The sequence below is a fragment of the Nicotiana sylvestris genome, chromosome 5 (genome assembly GCF_000393655.2).
Source record: "Nicotiana sylvestris chromosome 5, ASM39365v2, whole genome shotgun sequence".
NCBI lineage: Eukaryota > Viridiplantae > Streptophyta > Magnoliopsida > Solanales > Solanaceae > Nicotiana > Nicotiana sylvestris.
The window spans coordinates 14976362-14996620 of NC_091061.1; positions in this window are offsets into that span (position 1 = coordinate 14976362).

The window sequence follows — 20259 nt, forward strand, 5'->3', positions numbered from 1 at the left end:
GATCTAACGGTTGAGATCAACCCACCCACTAACTATATAAGCCCAAATCCTTACCCTACCCCCCCTATCCAATACCCCAGCCTCATCGTCTTCACCCAAACCCCCGAACCCTAGAGCCGCCCCTGCACACCTTCACCAAAAACCCGGCGGCCTGAACGCCGATGACCTCCACTTGAACACCATGGAACCTCCTCACCACCCTGAACATAGACCTGTTAGCCGTTTGGTTCGAATCACCCCCCAGGTCCTCGAATCTTCATTTGAAGATTCGAGTCAAACTCGATCTACACGGTTTTACCCCAGCTTCACACCAGATACTCCCCAGACCCCCCTCGTGACCGAACCATACTTGGTTTGGTCCGAATCTGACCAGGGAAGCCTGAATCCCGGATCTGAGTTTTGGAAATTTTTGTATTTCTTCGTCACTGGTTTATACCGGTTCAACCGAAGAGGTTAAGGTCTAATGGACTTTAATCAAAGTGTTTCTCATCTGAGAAACACTTCGATTAAAATCCATTCAGCCTTAAGGAAGGTCTGTCCAAATCCGAGTCAAGGTTTTGATCTTTCAAAGATTTGAGGTGAGTCTTGTTTTCTTTTCCTTATTTTTTTTAGTCCGTGTGATTGGTCTTTAAAAGTTTGTTCATATTTGTTTTAAACTTCTGTTTGTCCACTTTGCCTGAACTTCTTTTTGTTTGAATGAGTCTTTCTATTTGCCCTGATAATGTGTATGTTAAGTGGTGTGCAATTAGCTGATTCTCTACATTGAACTGATCAAATGGCTTCCCGAGCACCATTTTGTTTATCCAGTACAATTCAAATCATATGTCGATACTGTTTAAATGTCTGATTTTTTGGCTCCGATTGTGTATGTTAATGCTAATATAGTCGAGTCGACATATGTCGTCAATTAGTTTCAGCTATCCGAACAAAGTTAAATCAATTTGCTTCTGATGAACATTTGCTTGAAACAATTAAGAACCAAGTCCAGTTACTTATAGCTGTTAATATGATTTCAGAAACCTAAGGCTTGGTCTGTTAATTGAAATCTGAGTTGATGGCATGTGCACTTGTGCACAGCATGTGCATTGTGCACAGCCTGTTTCTTTCATAAAAGGGGCTTTTAATTTTAAAATGTGTTGACAGCATATGCTGTCAGATAGATTCTACTGCCCATACCTTGCTTTAAGTTTAAAAAGTATTAAACCTTTTAAAAGCTAAATCTGCCAGGGAATGTTGATGGAGGTTAATACTTAAATAACTAATGGGAATCTGAAATAAAAATGCACATGGGAGGGGCATGGTGATATTCTGAAAACAGGCTGTTAAAAGGCATAGTTCTGAGGTTTATAAGGGGAGACCATCTGAGGTCAGAGAGGGCATAGATAGAAGGGAGAATCAGAACTGAAAAAGAAAAATACACACACTGTGAGAAGTTTTGAAAAAGAGAGCTGTAAAAAAAAAATACACACACTGTGAGGAGTGTTGAAAGAGAAAGCTTGAAAGACATACAAAGAGATACAGAAATTATACAATCTACAATCAGAAATTGTTTCTTCCTATTTGTTATTTGGGTTTTCAGTTGTTTAACTCGTTGAAATCAATTCTGATTGTTTGAAGTTCCAGCTGTGTCTATTTAGTCAAGTGTTTTCCATTGGTTCACTATTGGTTTGGTCTGCTTGGAGTTCTTGATTCTATTCCACTGGGTTGTGCTCTCGTTTGGCTATTTCTTTCTATTGGCCATAGTTGCATTTCTGCACTTGAGCCTTTTCTGCTGTTCGTTTTGTTTTGCTGCTGCCCTGTCCTGCTGCTATTGCTAGTCCTGTTTCTTTTGCTGCTGATTTCAACATCTTCTTCTTTTTCTCCTTTGCACATTCAGCATTTTCAGGTACACATTTCAAGCCCATATTGATGTAATTGAAACAGTTTGAAAGCATGAAATGAAAAAGGTTGAAGAAGTTCAAAATCATTTGTTGTAATATTCATGGCATATTAAGGGGCCTGTGTAGTTGTTAGTTCCCAGTTCAATAGTACGAAAATGTATGTTAACTAATACACTTCTGAGCTTGGTCCTTCATGTTTTAGTTTGTAGCTATTTGTTAATACAAGGTATGGATACTCCAAACTTATACTATGTTGACTTGTTTTATTTTAGTCTTTGCTGGGTCTCGTTAGGCAGTACATAATATCATATTCAAATCCCATTAGTAACAACGCCTAGTAGTTAATTCCTTTATTTCAGCCCCAATAAGTCTAGTAAAATTCAATTCAAGAAACGTTTGGACACAAGTATAATATTGGGTCAATCTCGAATGTAATTTCTTTGTCCAATTAAAGTATGTTTCATAAGTTATGGCATCCCTCCGCTTTGTAAATAATCAATCAGAAATTGATAAGAATCCGGATTAGACAAAAGCATATAGTTAATTTAGCATTTTCCTTCTCTTTTAGTTTTTTAGGGACAAATGTATTAAAATGTAGCCACTTTAGGATATCCTTTTCTAAAATAGAGATGAGCCTCGCCAAATAAAGATGCAAAATTGCGGGGCTCTCAATAAATAACCATGATAATTATTTAGAATTCAAGACAGGTCATTTAATAAATTTCATGGCCTTCTACAAAGATAATAGCGCGTTAGACTCTGTTGGCGCGGTTTAATTAAATCACATTCTTAAATTCGGGTGCACATTGATGTGACCCAAATCCAAATCTCAATGAAGTCCAAATGTGTCGACAATCACGGGTGCATTGATTGTGACGTGGTTCGAGACGCATTTTCACGACGTTGCAATTCTGTAAAATAAATGATAATAATAAAAGCGATTGAAACTTAATAAAAGCACATAGGTCACAACATGTATTTAAATCGGATATTTAGCCATTATAACAATTTAAGCGACCGTGCTAGAACCACGGGATTCGAGGGTGCCTAACACCTTCCCTCGGGTCAACAGAATTCCTTACTTAGAATTTCTGGTTCGCAGACTTCATTTGGAAAAGTCGAAAATTTCCTCGATTTGGGATTCAAGATAAACCGGTGACTTGGGACACCAAAAACCAAACCTTTCCCAAGTGGCGACTCTGAATTAAATAAATAATCCCATTTCGAATATTGTCACTTAAATTGGAAAAACTCCACCCGCGCATTTAACCCTTCGGGGCAGGCGCGCAAAAAGGAGGTGTGACAGCTCTGGCGACTCTGCTGGGGAAAGCGGACCCAGAACCACTGGTTCAGGGTTCAAGAATTCGAGCTTAGAATAATTGTTATATTTGGCTTTATTATCTGATCTTTATTACATGTTTTTGCATAATGTGCTAAATGCTGTCTTTTACCGCTTTGATATTATCTGAACTGTATATAAACTGTGCCGAAACCCTTCTCTTCTTACCTCCGGGGAGAAGCTCGCTGGTCGAGACTCCCTATTCTGTTAATGTCAATACCTAAAATAAGAAAGAGGACGGACAAGTTACAAAGCCGGACGATCTCGCGGGTCCCCGGTACGTAGCCCCTCCTCGACTCGAGTTGGTCCGCTCGGGTACACAGTCTAGAACAAATACCAAGGTTTAAACCTAGTATAACGAAACTTCATGCCGGATCCCTAGTAGGAACGTTTATTTGCATCATGTTGCATTTGACTTAGGGGGCTCAACACAGGGGTTGGGTCCGTCTAGGACAGGCAACCTGAATTGAAAAGACCACCCTGCTGCATCCTATTTGTTTTGTGCATTTATTTGCTTCGGTTCCGCATGCTGACCGGTTTCTAAAAAAAGAGGAAAATAGCAACGTGGGGAGATAATTACTTATTTTGGAAAAATAAAACCAATGTTCAAGTATTGTCAAAACCTCACCGGAATTGTTCTAAAGAAAAAAGGAAAAAAGAATAAAAACAAAATTTGTCTTCTTAGTTTGAATTATTAAAAAAAAAGGGGGTATATATAAAAAAAAAATTCTTTCACTTTCAAAATCAAAAAAAAGAAATGGTATTTATTTTAAAAGTAAAAAAAAATGGAAAACTCATAATTCAAAAAAAAAAATTTCTTTCTTTTGTAATACCCTTTTTATAAATTCAGACTGATAGTCCAAATATTGCAAAAATTATTTTTTCTTTAGTCTTTATCTTTCTTCAAAAAATAATAAAAAATACTTATTTCTGATTTTTAGGTTTATTTAATTTTCTCTATTCACGGTATGCCCCGAACTACGCCGGTTTGATTCTCACCGGATGTGAGATACGTAGGCAACCCTCGTCGGGTTCAACCCCCATTTTGCTAAAATAGCCAAAATCAAAAAAAATATGTTTCAAATTTTTAAAGAGTCATAAATAAGTCAGGTGATGCTGTTTTGACATGAATAGCCAAATGTTCCCGAAAGGGACGCCGGAAGGCTGACTTTGCATAAACAGCCACCTTTGGGTCTTGTTTAGCATTTTTTTTTTAAAAAAAAAAAAAAAAAAACCCGCACAGCCTTAAAATCTTTGTCTCTGAAGTGTTTAAAGGCCGTGGGCAAAGCTTTATCCTCTCTAAAAAATATATATATATTTTTTTTGAGTCAGTCAATTTTGTTAAAATCACCTTAATAAATGTGCAGGATGAGCACGGTGCAAAATGAACATTTTTCAATAATGACCAAAATCCCTGTCAAGTTACGGCTATGGTGGAAAGATCTAGGTGTTGAAGGACAAAATGAGGTTAAGAAATATTTGAAAGGTCTTGTGGGTCTGTTGGAAGTCCAGCCTCGGGGAGATATCATAAGAGCTTTGGCTACCTATTGGGACCCGGCGCACAATGTTTTCCATTTCTCTGATTTTGAGCTCACCCCAACTTTGGAAGAAATGGCCGGATACATCGGGAATACTGAACTTCCGCTGAGGGAAAAATACTTGGTCGCCCCAAGAGTCGTCACAGTACATCGGTTCCTGGATTCATTGAAAATACCTAGAACAGTCCACAACCCGGATCTAGCAGCCGGATTCTGTACTCCATGCTTCATATATGATAGATACGGTCACGAGGGGGGATTCAATAATCCAATCAACAAACTGTGCAGCAAAGGAGTTCGTCAGAAGTGGGACGAGCACAGACGGGTGGCGTTCATGATAACGTTTCTGGGACTTCTGGTATTTCCCAGGAAAGATGGAAACATTGATTTGAAGATATCGGGGGTCGTCAGCACTTTACTCACGCAAAGTGACAGTACTCTCGCGCCTATGGTGGTATCCGACATCTTTCGAGCTCTCACAGCTTGTAAAGCTGGGGGAAATTTCTTCGAAGGTTGTAACTTGCTCCTGCAGATATGGATGACCGAGCACCTTTGCCATCATTCCGAGATTTTGAGCCGTGGTTCCCCGGATAAGACCCGCATAGAAGAATCTTACGCAAGAGCCAAAGAGATCAGTTTGCCCGAAGGAGTCCTGGCTTGGACCTCGTTCTTTCAAGCTCTTACTGCCAGCCAAATACAATGGAAGTTGGGATGGTTGCCCGTTGATGAGGTCTTATATATGTCAGCGACTAAAACTCATTTCTTGCTAATGGGGCTTAAGAGCATTCAACCTTACGCACCCGGCCGAGTTTTAAGACAGTTCGGAAAATGCCAGACAGTACCTCATGAGGAAGATCTAAGCACTCAAGCAATCGAGATAAGTCCTAACGGACAGTTCCCAGAAGCAAAGATTCGCCAAATCTGGAATGAGGGTCAATATTTGAAATCAGATACTTGCGTGCGGGATCAAGCCAAAGGAGAAACGGCGCCAGGTTACCTTGCATGGTACAGAAGGGAACTCGAGCATGAAAGGCCAGCTAAGAGACCCCACATCCGGAATTTTACCGAATCATCACAAAAGCAGTGGGATTGGTTAGCAAAAGAAAGAGGCTATTGCACCGAAATCAGCGGGTTAAAGCAACAAGTGGAAAAATTGAAATATGAACACAACGTGCAAGTTGCTACCGATCTGGGAGAACGGAACAGGTTGATTCAAGAAAATGAAATGCTCAGAGCCCAGATCAAACAGATAAGGTTGGATGCAGATAGACAACCAAGGCGTCGATCGGACGAGCAGCTGATAAAAGGGCTAAAAGGTGAAATCAGGGAATGGCGAGATGGTTTGGAGAAATCTGAAAACATCATAGCAGAGCTCAAAGCACAGTGGGATACAAGAACGGATAAGCATCGCAGGTACCTGAATCGATTGGAAAGCGACCATGAGAAGACTGTTGCTAAGATAAAGAGAGAGATGGCTGCACTTGAGATCAAAACAGCTAATCAGGCCAAGGATTTCCAAATTGAGAGCAGATACTGGTATGACTCAATAGCCCAGATGAAGTTGGAAGTACGACGACTGAAGCATCAGCATGTACAAGATGCTCAAGTTTTCAAGATATGCAGCGATCAGACAAAACGCCTGCTCGTAGAGAAGAAGCAAACCAGAGATAGGATCAAGGCCATTGCCCATGCCATCACCAGACGATGCCTACGATGTGAGAACATGTCCAGCGCTACCGTCCTCTCGGCAGTAATGGGTTATGTCAAGCAGACTATGCACGAGCTAGAGCAACTTGAGAGGGATCTCACGCCTAGGACCGCGGCGAGGCCGAACGACGCCCCGCGGAAACCAATTTTTAAAACCATAATGCATTCATAGGTCAAATCTGTATCTTAGCATCTTCTGCCTGTTTTTTTTCATCAGGGTGATTTTTAGTCTATTTTTGAGTCTAGGTTTATTTCCAAAGTTTGCTTTTTCTTTTGCAAATGTAGTTTGTAATAGACTGCTTCAATAATAAAGAGTTTGCTTCTTTCACGCTCATTCGTGTTTTCGAACTACGTAATGATCTGATTCACGTGAGTATCGTGATACGTAGGCAATCCTCATCGGATCCGATCGCATTTTATTTTGCTAAAAAAAATATAAAAGAAAAATAAATAAATAAAAATAAAAAAGGAAAAAAAAAGGGGGGGAAATAAGAGGAAAATACCGGAATGACGCGTGCTCTCGTAGCAGACATATAGTAATCCACTTAACTGTATAGGTGCATCATGCCCAACGTGAGATTAACTATCTGTTATTTGCTGCAAATTAACCGTGCGCTTGTCATTGAGCATGTTTCCAGGGTTTTTGAAAAGACGGTTGGTTTGGTGAAAGTCTGGCCTCGCACTCATACTTCACGAGGTCAAGGAGAGGTGTTCAACTACCTATTGTTAGGACCAGAAACAGTACTCACACCTACTTCACCAGGTCAAAAGGAAGTGTGGAAATGTCTTCGGAAATTCCATTGCAAACAGTCCCCGTCTCTGAGGAGAGCTCAATCTCAGCCGTCCTCACGCCTGAATCCGCAACTGCAGAAGAAAATAGAATCCTACGGCTCCGCATGTTGGAAATGCTGGATGATTGGAACAATGGGAAAGAGCCGCCAAGTGTCGTCCCCGGATTCCCTGAATTATTCTCCAGGTCAGGTGGGACTTCTAATGTCCCCATAAATTACCCTGCTACCCCATTTGGGTACCCAGCCAACTCCGTTTTCTCCGCCGGATCACCTTCTGAGCCTCATCCCCGAATGTCGGCCACCGATGCAAGCATGAATATCTTTACTGCATCGCCTTGCCCAGCTACGGCACAGCCTGCCACATACAAGCCAAGCTTTGACTCATCCTCTTTTACATTCCAAGCACCATCGTTCTCAATGGAACCAACCAGGTTCGCTACCAACAATAATCCTCTACCGCCTCAGTGCGAACTCGCACCGGGACAGGATCAGAACCCCAGGATTGCAGAACAAAATGAGATTGCTAAGAGAATGAGAAGCCTTGAACAAAGTTTGAAGAATATGCAAGGTTTGAGCGGGCAAAAGAGCGTCTCTTACACCGACCTGTGCATGTTCCCTCACGTGCACCTGCCGACGGGTTTCAAGACCCCCAAGTTCGAGAAATACGATGGGCACGGTGACCCCATTGCACATCTTAAGAAATACTGCAACCAATTGCGGGGAGCCGGCGGAAAGGAAGAACTGCTAATGGCGTATTTTGGGGAAAGCTTAGTAGGGATAGCTTCGGAATGGTATATGGATCAGGAAATGTCCCGATGGCATATATGGGATGATCTCGCCAGAGATTTTGTAAAGCAATTCCAGTATAACATCGACATTGCGCCAGACCGAAACTCTCTGTCGAATCTGAAGAAGAAGCCTTCGGAAAGCTTTAGAGAGTATGCTATTAAGTGGCGTGAACAGGCGTCGAGAGTGAAGCCTCCCATGGATGAAGTGGAAATGGTCACTACCTTTCTCCAGGCTCAAGAGTCTGACTATTTCCAAAACATGATGTCAGCCATGGGTAAGCCATTCGCGGAAGCAATCAAGATAGGAGAGATGGTAGAGAATGGGCTGAAAACGGGTCGGATATTGAGTCAAGCAGCCATAAGGGCAACCTCCCAGGCCGTCCAAAGCGGGTCTGGAGGGACGACAAGGGGGAAGAAGAAGGAAGAAACGGCTATGGCAGCCTCTGAAGCAAGGGAGTATCGTCATCCCAGGCCCCATTTTTCGGAAAGGGCCCCACAACACTACTACCCCCACTCAAATGTGGCATATGCTCATCAACCTTATATGGTCATGAATGCCCAGCCTTATAACCATTCACCACAACAAGCCAACCGAGGCCCAGTTCCACCTCCCAGAAATCAGCTTCCTTACCGCAACCACTATAACCCACAACCCCCGCAGAATAACTACCGCCCCCAGGAGCCACCTCGACGGCGGACTTTTACGCCCATCGGTGAACAATACTCCACATTGTTCCCTAAGCTAGTCCAGTTGGGTTTCTTGCAACCAATTCCCCAAACGAGGCAAAACCCGACATCTCCTTCTTACAAAGCCGGAGTCAGATGCGCCTATCATTCAGGGGCCGAAGGACATGATACAAACGACTGCTGGTCATTGAAAAGAGTGGTCGAAAACTTGATAGAGCAGGGGAAGATAGTGCTAAGGGACGAAGAGATCCCAAATGTAACTAACAATCCATTGCCCGCTCACAATAATGGGCCGCTGATCGGCATGATTTGTGAAGACAAAGAGTTCGACCCTGCCTTGAAAGCCATAATTGCCATTGTCGACACAGCGAGGAGGCCTGAAACAGACCAGAAATCAGAAAGGGGGGAGGAGGCCAAGGCTGCAGAAAGCAAGCCCGAAAAGAAGGTGGAGAAGAAAGTAGTACCAGCAAAGGGTGGAGTTCTTTACATACCACGAGGTCAAGCCAAGAAGACGCAGAACTTCGGGATCAAAAAGGCAAAACCTATGTACGTGCCAAAAGGGGCCTATGTGGTCCGGGGGACGATTCAACCACCTCGGCTGAATGAGCCAGTGGTTATCGGACGCGTGCCACAAAAGCCAATGACCAACCCGTCCACAGTGCCGTGGAATTATCAAAAGACTTTGGTAACGTATAAAGGTAAGGAGGTCAGGGAAGAACTTCCAGAAAATACTTTCGTTGGAGGGTACTCAAATACCCAAGAACTGAACAACGCCACACAAAGGCGCTTCCCTCCAAAGGAGCCTGTGAGTGTTGAAGAAGCGGAAGTGTTCTTCAAGCAGATGAAGATGCCGGATTACGAAGTGATAGACCAGCTGCGCAAGCACCCTGAGCAAGTGTCCATGCTGTCACTATTAATGAGGTCAACCGAGCATCAAAAGATCCTGTTGAAAACCCTGAATGAAGCATACGTACCGGTCGAAACCTCGGTAGAACAACTGGAGCGGATGACAGAAAGATTCTTCGCCGTCAACCAAATCTCCTTCAGCAAGAACGATCTACCCCCGGAAGGAGCAGCACACAACAAGGCATTGCATTTAACAGTCAAATGTGAGGACTACTATGTCAAGCGGGTGATGCTGGATGGGGGATCAGGTGTTGACATCTGCCCGCTCTCCACGCTGCAAAGAATGGAAATTGAGACCGGAAGAATCCGACCCAACAACGTCTGCGTGAGAGCTTTCGATGGTATCAAGAGAGACACCATGGGAGAAATAGACCTGTTGCTGGTCATAGGACCAGTCGAATCTCGAGTCACTTTCCAAGTGATAGACATGGACACATCATACAATTTCCTCCTTGGCAGGCCTTGGATCCATGCGGCAGGAGCCGTGCCTTCTACTCTTCACCAGATGGTGAAGTTCGAGTATGAAGACCAAGAGATCGTGGTCCATGGAGAAGATGAACATGCCATTTATCGGGACCCATCTATCCCGTATCTTGAACCAAGAGAAGGGAGTGAGCATACGGTCTATCAAGCTTTCGAGGTGGTATTGGCAGAGCAGCACGAAGAGGGAGTACCTTGCCCCCAGCCTTTCTTGTCTAACGCTTCGGTTATGGTGGCCAAAGAGATGATCCGACACGGATTTAGGCCAGGGAAGGGGCTTGGACGAAATCTTCAGGGAACGACGGAACCCATTACTTTACCAGTCATCAAGAAACCTTTTGGACTAGGTTTCAAACCTACTCCAGCAGACGAAAAATGGGCAAAGAAAAGGAGAAATGAGGGCTGGAAGTTGCCTCAACCACTGCCGGATTTACATGCGACTTTTGTCAGGCCAGGGTACACTGAAGAAGAAGAAGATGAGGTCTTCACAGTTGAGGAAATCGAGGAAATATGTGGGGCAATGAGGGAAATGCTCTACGAGGTCCACATGGTTCAACCAGGCGAAGGCACGAGCACTGCTGAGATGATATACATGGGGCCAAACGCCAAGCTCCAAAACTGGGAGATCACGCCATTCCCAACTAGACGGAAGTCCGGGTAGACCTGTCCTGCCACCTTTCCTGTATCACAAGTTATCTCCGGGACATAACTTGAACGTTTTCTTCTTTTCATTTGTTATTCCGAATTCCTAGTTGTAAACGTTGTTGTCTTCCAATTTTCAAAAGAAAATAATAAAAAAAAATCATCATTGCTTTCCTATTCTTTCTTTCGTTCTGATTTTATTACTTTTCCTCTTATCTTCCTTTTCAGTCCTAATAATGCGGCTTTAAATATGACATGCTTGCGGACTTCACGCCCAGGTCACAATGAGCTATTTAACTGCGAATTAATGAATCCAGAACCAGAATATGATGCGGAAGAGGCTTTTAGGGAGATAAACCGAGAGTTGGAATATTTCGAGAATAAACCTAAGCCGAATCTGAATGACACTGAACCGGTAAATTTAGGAACCCCGGAAGAAATCCGGGAGACCAAGATAAGCATTCACACGGACAAGAAAACGCGAGAGGCGATAATTCAACTTCTTCTTGAATTTAAAGACGTGTTTGCTTGGTCATATGATGACATGCCGGGACTAGGTGTCGATCTAGTGGTTCACAAATTGCCGATTCATCCTGATTGTCCTCCGGTTCAACAAAAGCAACGAAAGTTCAAAACCGAGGTCAGTGACAAAATTAAAGAGGAGATCACCAAGCAACTGAAAACAGGAGTGATCCGGGTAGTCCAATATACAACATGGTTGGCGAATGTGGTTCCAGTACCGAAAAAGGACGGGAAAACTCGAGTATGTGTAGATTACCGAGATCTGAACAGAGCAAGTCCTAAAGATAATTTCCCGCTGCCCAACATCCACATCCTCGTTGACAATTGCGCCAAGCACGAGATACAGTCTTTCGTAGATTGTTACGCTGGGTATCATCAGGTATTGATGGATGAAGAGGATGCCGAGAAAACTGCCTTCACCACGCCTTGGGGCACCTACTGTTATCGGGTCATGCCGTTTGGTTTAAAGAATGCTGGGGCTACTTACATGAGGGCCATGACCGCCATTTTCCATGACATGATGCATCAGGAAATAGAGGTGTACGTGGACGATGTAATAGTCAAGTCCAGGACACAGGATAATCACATCCAAGACTTGAGGAAATTCTTCGAGAGGCTAAGGAAGTATGACTTGAAGCTAAATCCAGCCAAATGCGCTTTCGGAGTTCCGTCGGGTAAACTTTTGGGTTTCATCGTAAGCAGGAGAGGTATCGAGCTAGATCCGACTAAGATAAAATCTATCAGAGATCTACCCCCCCCCAAGAACGAAGAAAGACGTGATGAGTCTTTTGGGCAGGCTGAACTACATCAGTCGGTTTATTGCCCAGCTGACGAGCACGTGTGAACCCATATTCAAGTTGTTAAGAAAAGATGCGGCGATTAAATGGACAACGGAGTGTCAAGAAGCCTTTGACAAAATCAAAGAGTACCTTTCGAATCCCCCAGTCTTGGTCCCTCCCGAACCAGGGAGGCCACTTTTCTTGTATCTGACAGTCTTGGAGAACTCCTTTGGCTGCGTCCTGGGGCAACACGATGTGACCGGGAAAAGGGAACAGGCGATCTACTACCTGAGCAAGAAATTCACCAGCTACGAGGCCAAATACACTCTGTTGGAGAAGACATGCTGCGCTCTCACATGGGTTGCTCAAAAGCTGAGGCATTATCTCCAAGCCCACACTACATTCCTCATAAGCAGGTTGGATCCCTTGAAATATATATTTCAGAAACCAATGCCTACTGGGAGACTGGCTAAATGGCAAATCTTGCTTACGGAGTTCGACATAGTTTATATCACTCGCACGGCAATGAAAGCCCAGGCGTTAGCAGATCATTTGGCCGAAAACCCGGTCGATGAGGAATACCAGCCATTGGATACCTATTTTCCAGATGAAGAGGTAAACACCGTAGAAGCGATCTCGGAGGAAGCTCATGTTTGGAAGATGTTCTTTGACGGAGCCGTGAATGCCAAGGGTATAGGGATCGGGGCAATTTTGATCTCACCTGCCGGTCAGCATTATCCCGCCACAGCTAGACTTCGTTTCTTCTGCACAAATAATACAGCTGAATATGAAGCCTGCATTATGGGCATACATATGGCAATCGATCAGGATGTCAAAGACTTACTGATTATGGGAGACTCTGACCTGATCATCCGGCAAGTTCAAGGCGAATGGGAAACTCGGGATGTCAAACTTATCCCATACCGACAACATGTGGAGGACCTCAGCAAGCGCTTTAACTCAATAGAATTCAGGTATATTCCGAGGTTTCACAATGAACTGGCAGATGCACTTGCTACTCTGGCTTCTATGCTACCCTACCCGGGCAACGCCCACGTCGATCCTTTGGAAATCCAAATCAAGGAAAGACACGGTTACTGCAGTGTAATCGAGGCGGGATCAAATACGCAGCCTTGGTACCATGACATCAAGAAATTCTTGAAGACACAAGAATACCCCGAGCATGCAACTGGAGATCAAAAGAGGACCATTAGGCGACATGCAAGTGGTTTCTTTTTGAGCAGTGAATTGTTATATAAGAGGACTCCGGACCTCAATCTCTTAAGATGTGTCGATATCGAGGAAGCGAGAAAGATCATGCACGAAGTACACGCAGGTGTGTGTGGACCTCACATGAACGGGTATGTCTTAGCGAAGAAGATCCTTAGAGCAGGTTATTACTGGATGACCATGGAAAAGGATTGCTTTAGCTTTGTCCGGAAGTGTCATCAGTGTCAGGTGCACGGTAATTTGATTCATGCACCTCCCACAGAACTGCATCCCATGTCCGCACCTTGGCCATTTGTCGCTTGGGGCATGGACGTCATTGGACCAATTGAACCAAAGGCTTCGAATGGACACAGGTTTATACTGGTTGCCATCGATTACTTCACAAAGTGGGTAGAGGCTGTCACTCTCAAGTCGGTCACCAAGAAAGCTGTAGTGGATTTTGTACACTCAAATCTTATCTGTCGCTTCGGTATTCCTGCGACTATCATTACAGATAATGCAGCAAACTTGAACAGTCACTTGATGGGAGATGTGTGCGAGCAATTCAAGATAACACACAGGAATTCCACTCCTTATCGGCCAAAAGCCAATGGTGCTGTAGAAGCTGCAAATAAAAACATCAAGAAGATTTTGAGGAAAACAATACAAAGTTCCCGACAGTGGCATGAGCAGTTACCTTTTGCGTTATTGGGGTATCGCACTACGGTGCGCACATCGGTGGGAGCGACTCCTTATCTTTTGGTTTATGGAACCGAGGCCGTAATACCGGCAGAGGTAGAGATTCCTTCACTTCGAATCATTGTCGAAGCAGAAATCGAGGACAGCGAGTGGGTTAAGACTCGACTGGAGCAATTGACGTTGATTGATGAAAAGCGGATGGCCGCAGTTTGTCATGGACAGTTATACCAGCGAAGGATGGCCCGCGCCTACAACAAGAAAGTCCGCCCCCGGAATTTCGAAGTAGGACAATTGGTACTGAGGCGTATTCTGCCGCATCATGAAGAAGCAAAAGGAAAGTTTGCCCCAAATTGGAAAGGCCCATACATCGTAAGGAAAATATTGCCAAGAGGAGCATTGTATTTAGGTGATATCGAAGGAAATGACCCTGACACAGCGGTGAATGCAGATGCAGTCAAGAGGTACTACGTCTAGATCATACTCCAAGTGGTCCTGACACGTTGAAAAGGGCGAAGGTGTTTATTCCCCACTACTCCCCAAACACTACCCAATTCTCGCTACCACCTTTTGAGCCGTTAAAAAAAAAAAAAAAAAAAACATTGATTGAGGCCTGAACTACGTTTGACTTGATTCCGAAAGGATACGTAGGCAGCCTCTCCCTGAGGTTCAGTCACACCACCAACAAAATCCCAGCGGCCCTGAAATTGAAAACCGGGGCATGTCAGGACACTTGAGAAGTTTAGTATCAGCTACCTCTCTTTACCAAGTACAAGCCTTCAAATCAATTACCAAAGATAGTGGGAAAACAATAAGCATCACAAATGGAAACCGGCACACCCTGAGTTGAGAGAAATAAAATGAGAGAGTCTCGGCGGTGAAAACCTTCGGGCACCACGAGGCGACGGGAGAAGAGAAACCAAAATGAGAGAGCTTGTTTAGTGAAGAACTCGCAAAGAGTGCTATCAAGCGATGACAGGAAGAGAAATGAGAGAGGTCAGCCAGTGAAAACCCGCAAAGGGCGCTGTCGGCCGAAAAGGAATGACGCCACTCCAAGAAGGTCTCGGCGAAGTTCCACCGGTTTTGGAATCACAGATCTGTTCTGGTTCAGGAAAACGCAAGTTCATGGAAGGTCGGATGTCCAGTCCAAAGAGCATGTCATGTCATTTAAAGCCAGCGTTATCTTCCTCAGATAAGTCTTTCTCGCCCCGAAAAGGGTATTCCTTTTTCTGATTTATTTTCCCCTGCTTTGTTTCTTTTCGAATCCCTTTTGCATTTTAACCCCGAGTTCAGGACACACCGGAAAGGGTAGGTGGCATGGTTTGTTTGCACGGAATCCCGTCTCATGAAGGAAAGCACCTCATCTCGTTGATATGATTACCCAAGCATGATGAATCATGACGTTTGATGGTGTTCCGGAGTAAAGGAAAAGAGAGAAATCTTGAAATCTTCCCCAGCAAGTCCACCTTCGGACAAATCCCCACAGAGTCTCCCCCTGTATAAATCCCAACAGAGTCTTGTACAATCTCCCACAGAATCTCCCCAAATTAAAAAAAAAGAGAAAAAGAAAAATGGCATCTCCCCAGCACATCCCAGCGAGTTCTTTTGTAGACATCCCCAACAAGCTTGCCCCAACGAATCCTGGAAATCCCACTTTGAAATAAATCCCCAGCATGCCCATTGTACAAAAATCCACACAAAGAATCCACTTTGTAAATATTCCCCACAGAGCTTCCCTTTGTACAAATCCCCACAAAATACCTCCAGTAAAATCCCCGTTGAGAACCTCCAAGAAAAACGGAACACACAAAAAAAAAAGAAAAAAAAGAGAGCCTTACGAGGCAAATCATCCCAGAATCTGGAAATACAAGCCTGAGCGGTCTAAAGGGTTTCGGCATATGAATCAAATCAATGGCGGGACTTCACAACAGAAATGAAGACGCAACAAAGCAACCGGGAACGATCGAGGTCACCAAACCGACCGTCATTTCCGAACTAACAATTTTCCTTTGTTTGAAAAGTTGAAACAGGTTTAATCCAAGACAACCGTGCAAGGAGCAGGTGTCGCCCAAAGAAGAAGGTACATGGGTACAAGAAATATTTTGGCAATAAGGAATTCACTCGAAAGGTAAGTTTCCACGAAACTCCCTTGTTATCTTTTCCTTTCAGCCAGCATTAGAGTTTTAAACTCTAAACTGAGCTTTTCCATGCAATCAGCATTAGGGTTTTAAACCCTGAACTGAATTTTCCTTTAGTCAGCATTAGGGTTTTAAACCCTAAACTGAACTTTTTCCTTTTAGCCAGCATTAGAGTTTTAAACTCTAAACTGAGCTTTTCCATGCAATCAGCATTAGGGTTTTAAACCCTAAACTGAATTTTCCTTTTAGTCAGCATTAGGGTTTTAAACCCTAAACTGAACTTTTTCCTTTTAGCCAGCATTAGAGTTTTAAACTCTAAACTGAGCTTTTCCATGCAATCAGCATTAGGGTTTTAAACCCTAAACTGAATTTTCCTTTAGTCAGCATTAGGGTTTTAAACCCTAAACTGAACTTTTTCCTTTCAGCCAGCATTAGAGTTTTAAACTCTAAACTGAGCTTTTCCATGCAATCAGCATTAGGGTTTTAAACCCTAAACTGAATTTTCCTTTTAGTCAGCATTAGGGTTTTAAACCCTAAACTGAACTTTTTCCTTTCAGCCAGCATTAGAGTTTTAAACTCTAAACTGAGCTTTTTCATGCAATCAGCATTAGGGTTTTAAACCCTAAACTGAATTTTCCTTTTAGTCAGCATTAGGGTTTTAAACCCTAAACTGAACTTTTTCCTTTCAGCCAGCATTAGAGTTTTAAACTCTAAACTGAGCTTTTTCATGCAATCAGCATTAGGGTTTTAAACCCTAAACTGAATTTTCCTTTTAGTCAGCATTAGGGTTTTAAACCCTAAACTGAACTTTTTCCTTTCAGCCAGCATTAGAGTTTTAAACTCTAAACTGAGCTTTTCCATGCAATCAGCATTAGGGTTTTAAACCCTAAACTGAATTTTCCTTTAGTCAGCATTAGGGTTTTAAACCCTAAACTGAACTTTTTCCTTTCAGCCAGCATTAGAGTTTTAAACTCTAAACTGAGCTTTTCCATGCAATCAGCATTAGGGTTTTAAACCCTAAACTGAATTTTCCTTTAGTCAGCATTAGGGTTTTAAACCCTAAACTGAACTTTTTCCTTTCAGCCAGCATTAGAGTTTTAAACTCTAAACTGAGCTTTTCCATGCAATCAGCATTAGGGTTTTAAACCCTAAACTGAATTTTCCTTTAGTCAGCATTAGGGTTTTAAACCCTAAACTGAACTTTTTCCTTTCAGCCAGCATTAGAGTTTTAAACTCTAAACTGAGCTTTTCCATGCAATCAGCATTAGGGTTTTAAACCCTAAACTGAATTTTCCTTTAGTCAGCATTAGGGTTTTAAACCCTAAACTGAACTTTTTCCTTTTAGCCAGCATTAGAGTTTTAAACTCTAAACTGAGATTTTCCATGCAATCAGCATTAGGGTTTTAAACCCTAAACTGAACTTTTTCCTTTTAGCCAGCATTAGAGTTTTAAACTCTAAACTGAGCTTTTCCATGCAATCAGCATTAGGGTTTTAAACCCTAAACTGAACTTTTTCCTTTTAGCCAGCATTAGAGTTTTAAACTCTAAACTGAGCTTTTCCATGCAATCAGCATTAGGGTTTTAAACCCTAAACTGAATTTTCCTTTTAGTCAGCATTAGGGTTTTAAACCCTAAACTGAACTTTTTCCTTTCAGCCAGCATTAGAGTTTTAAACTCTAAACTGAGCTTTTCCATGCAATCAGCATTAGGGTTTTAAACCCTAAACTGAATTTTCCTTTAGTCAGCATTAGGGTTTTAAACCCTAAACTGAACTTTTTCCTTTCAGCCAGCATTAGAGTTTTAAACTCTAAACTGAGATTTTCCATGCAATCAGCATTAGGGTTTTAAACCCTAAACTGAACTTTTTCCTTTTAGCCAGCATTAGAGTTTTAAACTCTAAACTGAGCTTTTCCATGCAATCAGCATTAGGGTTTTAAACCCTAAACTGAACTTTTTCCTTTTAGCCAGCATTAGAGTTTTAAACTCTAAACTGAGCTTTTCCATGCAATCAGCATTAGGGTTTTAAACCCTAAACTGAACTTTTTCCTTTTAGCCAGCATTAGAGTTTTAAACTCTAAACTGAGCTTTTCCATGCAATCAGCATTAGGGTTTTAAACCCTAAACTGAATTTTCCTTTTAGTCAGCATTAGGGTTTTAAACCCTAAACTGAACTTTTCCCTTTCAGCCAGCATTAGAGTTCTAAACTCTAAACGGAGCTTTTCCAGCCAATCAGCATTAGGGTTTTAAACCCTAAACTGAATTCTTCCTTTGTTCGGCGTTAGGGTTTTAAACCCTACACTGAACCTTTCCCCAGCTAGTCGATATTAGGGCTCCAACCCTGAACTGAGCACGCATATCCTCTTTCATCAATTTTATGAACTACCTAGTGAATAATTAACGAAATTTTCCTAGTGAAACTGGGGCAGAAAATTTCGTTCGTTTGTTTTCTCCCGCAGGATCTGACCTCGAGCCACATGAATCGAAATGACCCACGAGATGAATCCCAGTTCGGAATCAAAGAAGAAAAAGACAAAAAAAGAGATATCCCGAGATATCAGAGTAAAGGGAAAGCAAATCGACTCCAACATTTGACTAAGGTCCTGACCTCTGCCGGTCACATTTTATTCGGTATCCCGGAGATTAAAAAACAAGTCGCCGCAACTCGCAAGCATCAAGATTCAGATCAGAGTCTACAAGCAGAATCAGCTAAGACCCAAGATCAAGTCGTAAAAGAATCATAGATAGGAATCTTGTAACTAGCAGTTGACATGCATAAAAGTAGTTAGTTCAGTTTCCAATTTTCGCTTGGTTGTAATAAGGCGGTCAGTGACGTAGCAGTGACAACAGCAGCAGCAGTAGCGGCAAGCATTGCAGTCCCATGGTAGCCCCAGCTACCAAAACTTCTCGAACTACATTGACCTGATTCCTGTTTAGCCCAGGATATGTAGGAAATCTTTGAAGCAAGATTCGGTCAGATCTTTCAAAAATGCTTCATACGGAGTGGTCTATAGGCAAAAATCGCTCATACACGCTCACTTGATCTTTGCACGAAAACCCTTCGTGTTTCCGAACAAAGAGGGGCAGCTGTGAGCACGTGATTTTTGCTTCACACGACAATCGCTCCAAAAAGAAATAAAAACAAATATAATTGGCCCTGCTGTACAATTTCGGATTTCTGTGCGGCACTTTGTTGATTTATTTATGACTTTGGCCCATTTTTATTTATTTACTTTATTAAAATAAAATTCAAAAAATATATGTGTCCTGCATAATTCAAACCGTAATCCGGTCGTTAAATAGAAAATCGTGATTAGGCATTTTCGTCCGTGATTTTATTTGGTTTGACCTTACCTGTTTTGAAATATTTTAGTATGTGTGCAAATAATTGTATTTGAGTGTGTATTTAATTTTAATTTGATTTTTGGCTTAGTTTTGTTTTAAAATAAATAAGAAAAAGAAATAAAAAAAAAGAAAGAAAAGACCCCTTCCGGACTTGGGCCAATTTGTTAAAATTGGCCCAACAAACTCAGCCCAAACGGACAGCCCAAGCCACCAGTCCAAACAGCCCACCCCCCAGGCCATGAAACGACGTAGCTTAACACCAAAACTACGTCGTTTCGATGCCAACCCATCACAACCGTTTAAACCAAGCCGATCCAACGGTCCAAGATCAATCCCCATAACCCATCAACAAACCCGACCCGTTTACACCCGGACCAAACCCAAACCCTCAACACTTGAAACGACACCGTTTCACTTAAGACCATCAGATCCAAACCGTAGATCTAGATTGATCTAACGGTTGAGATCAACCCACCCACTAACTATATAAGCCCAAATCCTTACCCTACCCCCCTATCCAATACCCCAGCCTCATCGTCTTCACCCAAACCCCCGAACCCTAGAGCCGCCCCTGCACACCTTCACCAAAAACCCGGCGGCCTGAACGCCGATGACCTCCACTTGAACACCATGGAACCTCCTCACCACCCTGAACATAGACCTGTTAGCCGTTTGGTTCGAATCACCCCCCAGGTCCTCGAATCTTCATTTGAAGATTCGAGTCAAACTCGATCTACACGGTTTTACCCCAGCTTCACACCAGATACTCCCCAGACCCCCCTCGTGACCGAACCATACTTGGTTTGGTCCGAATC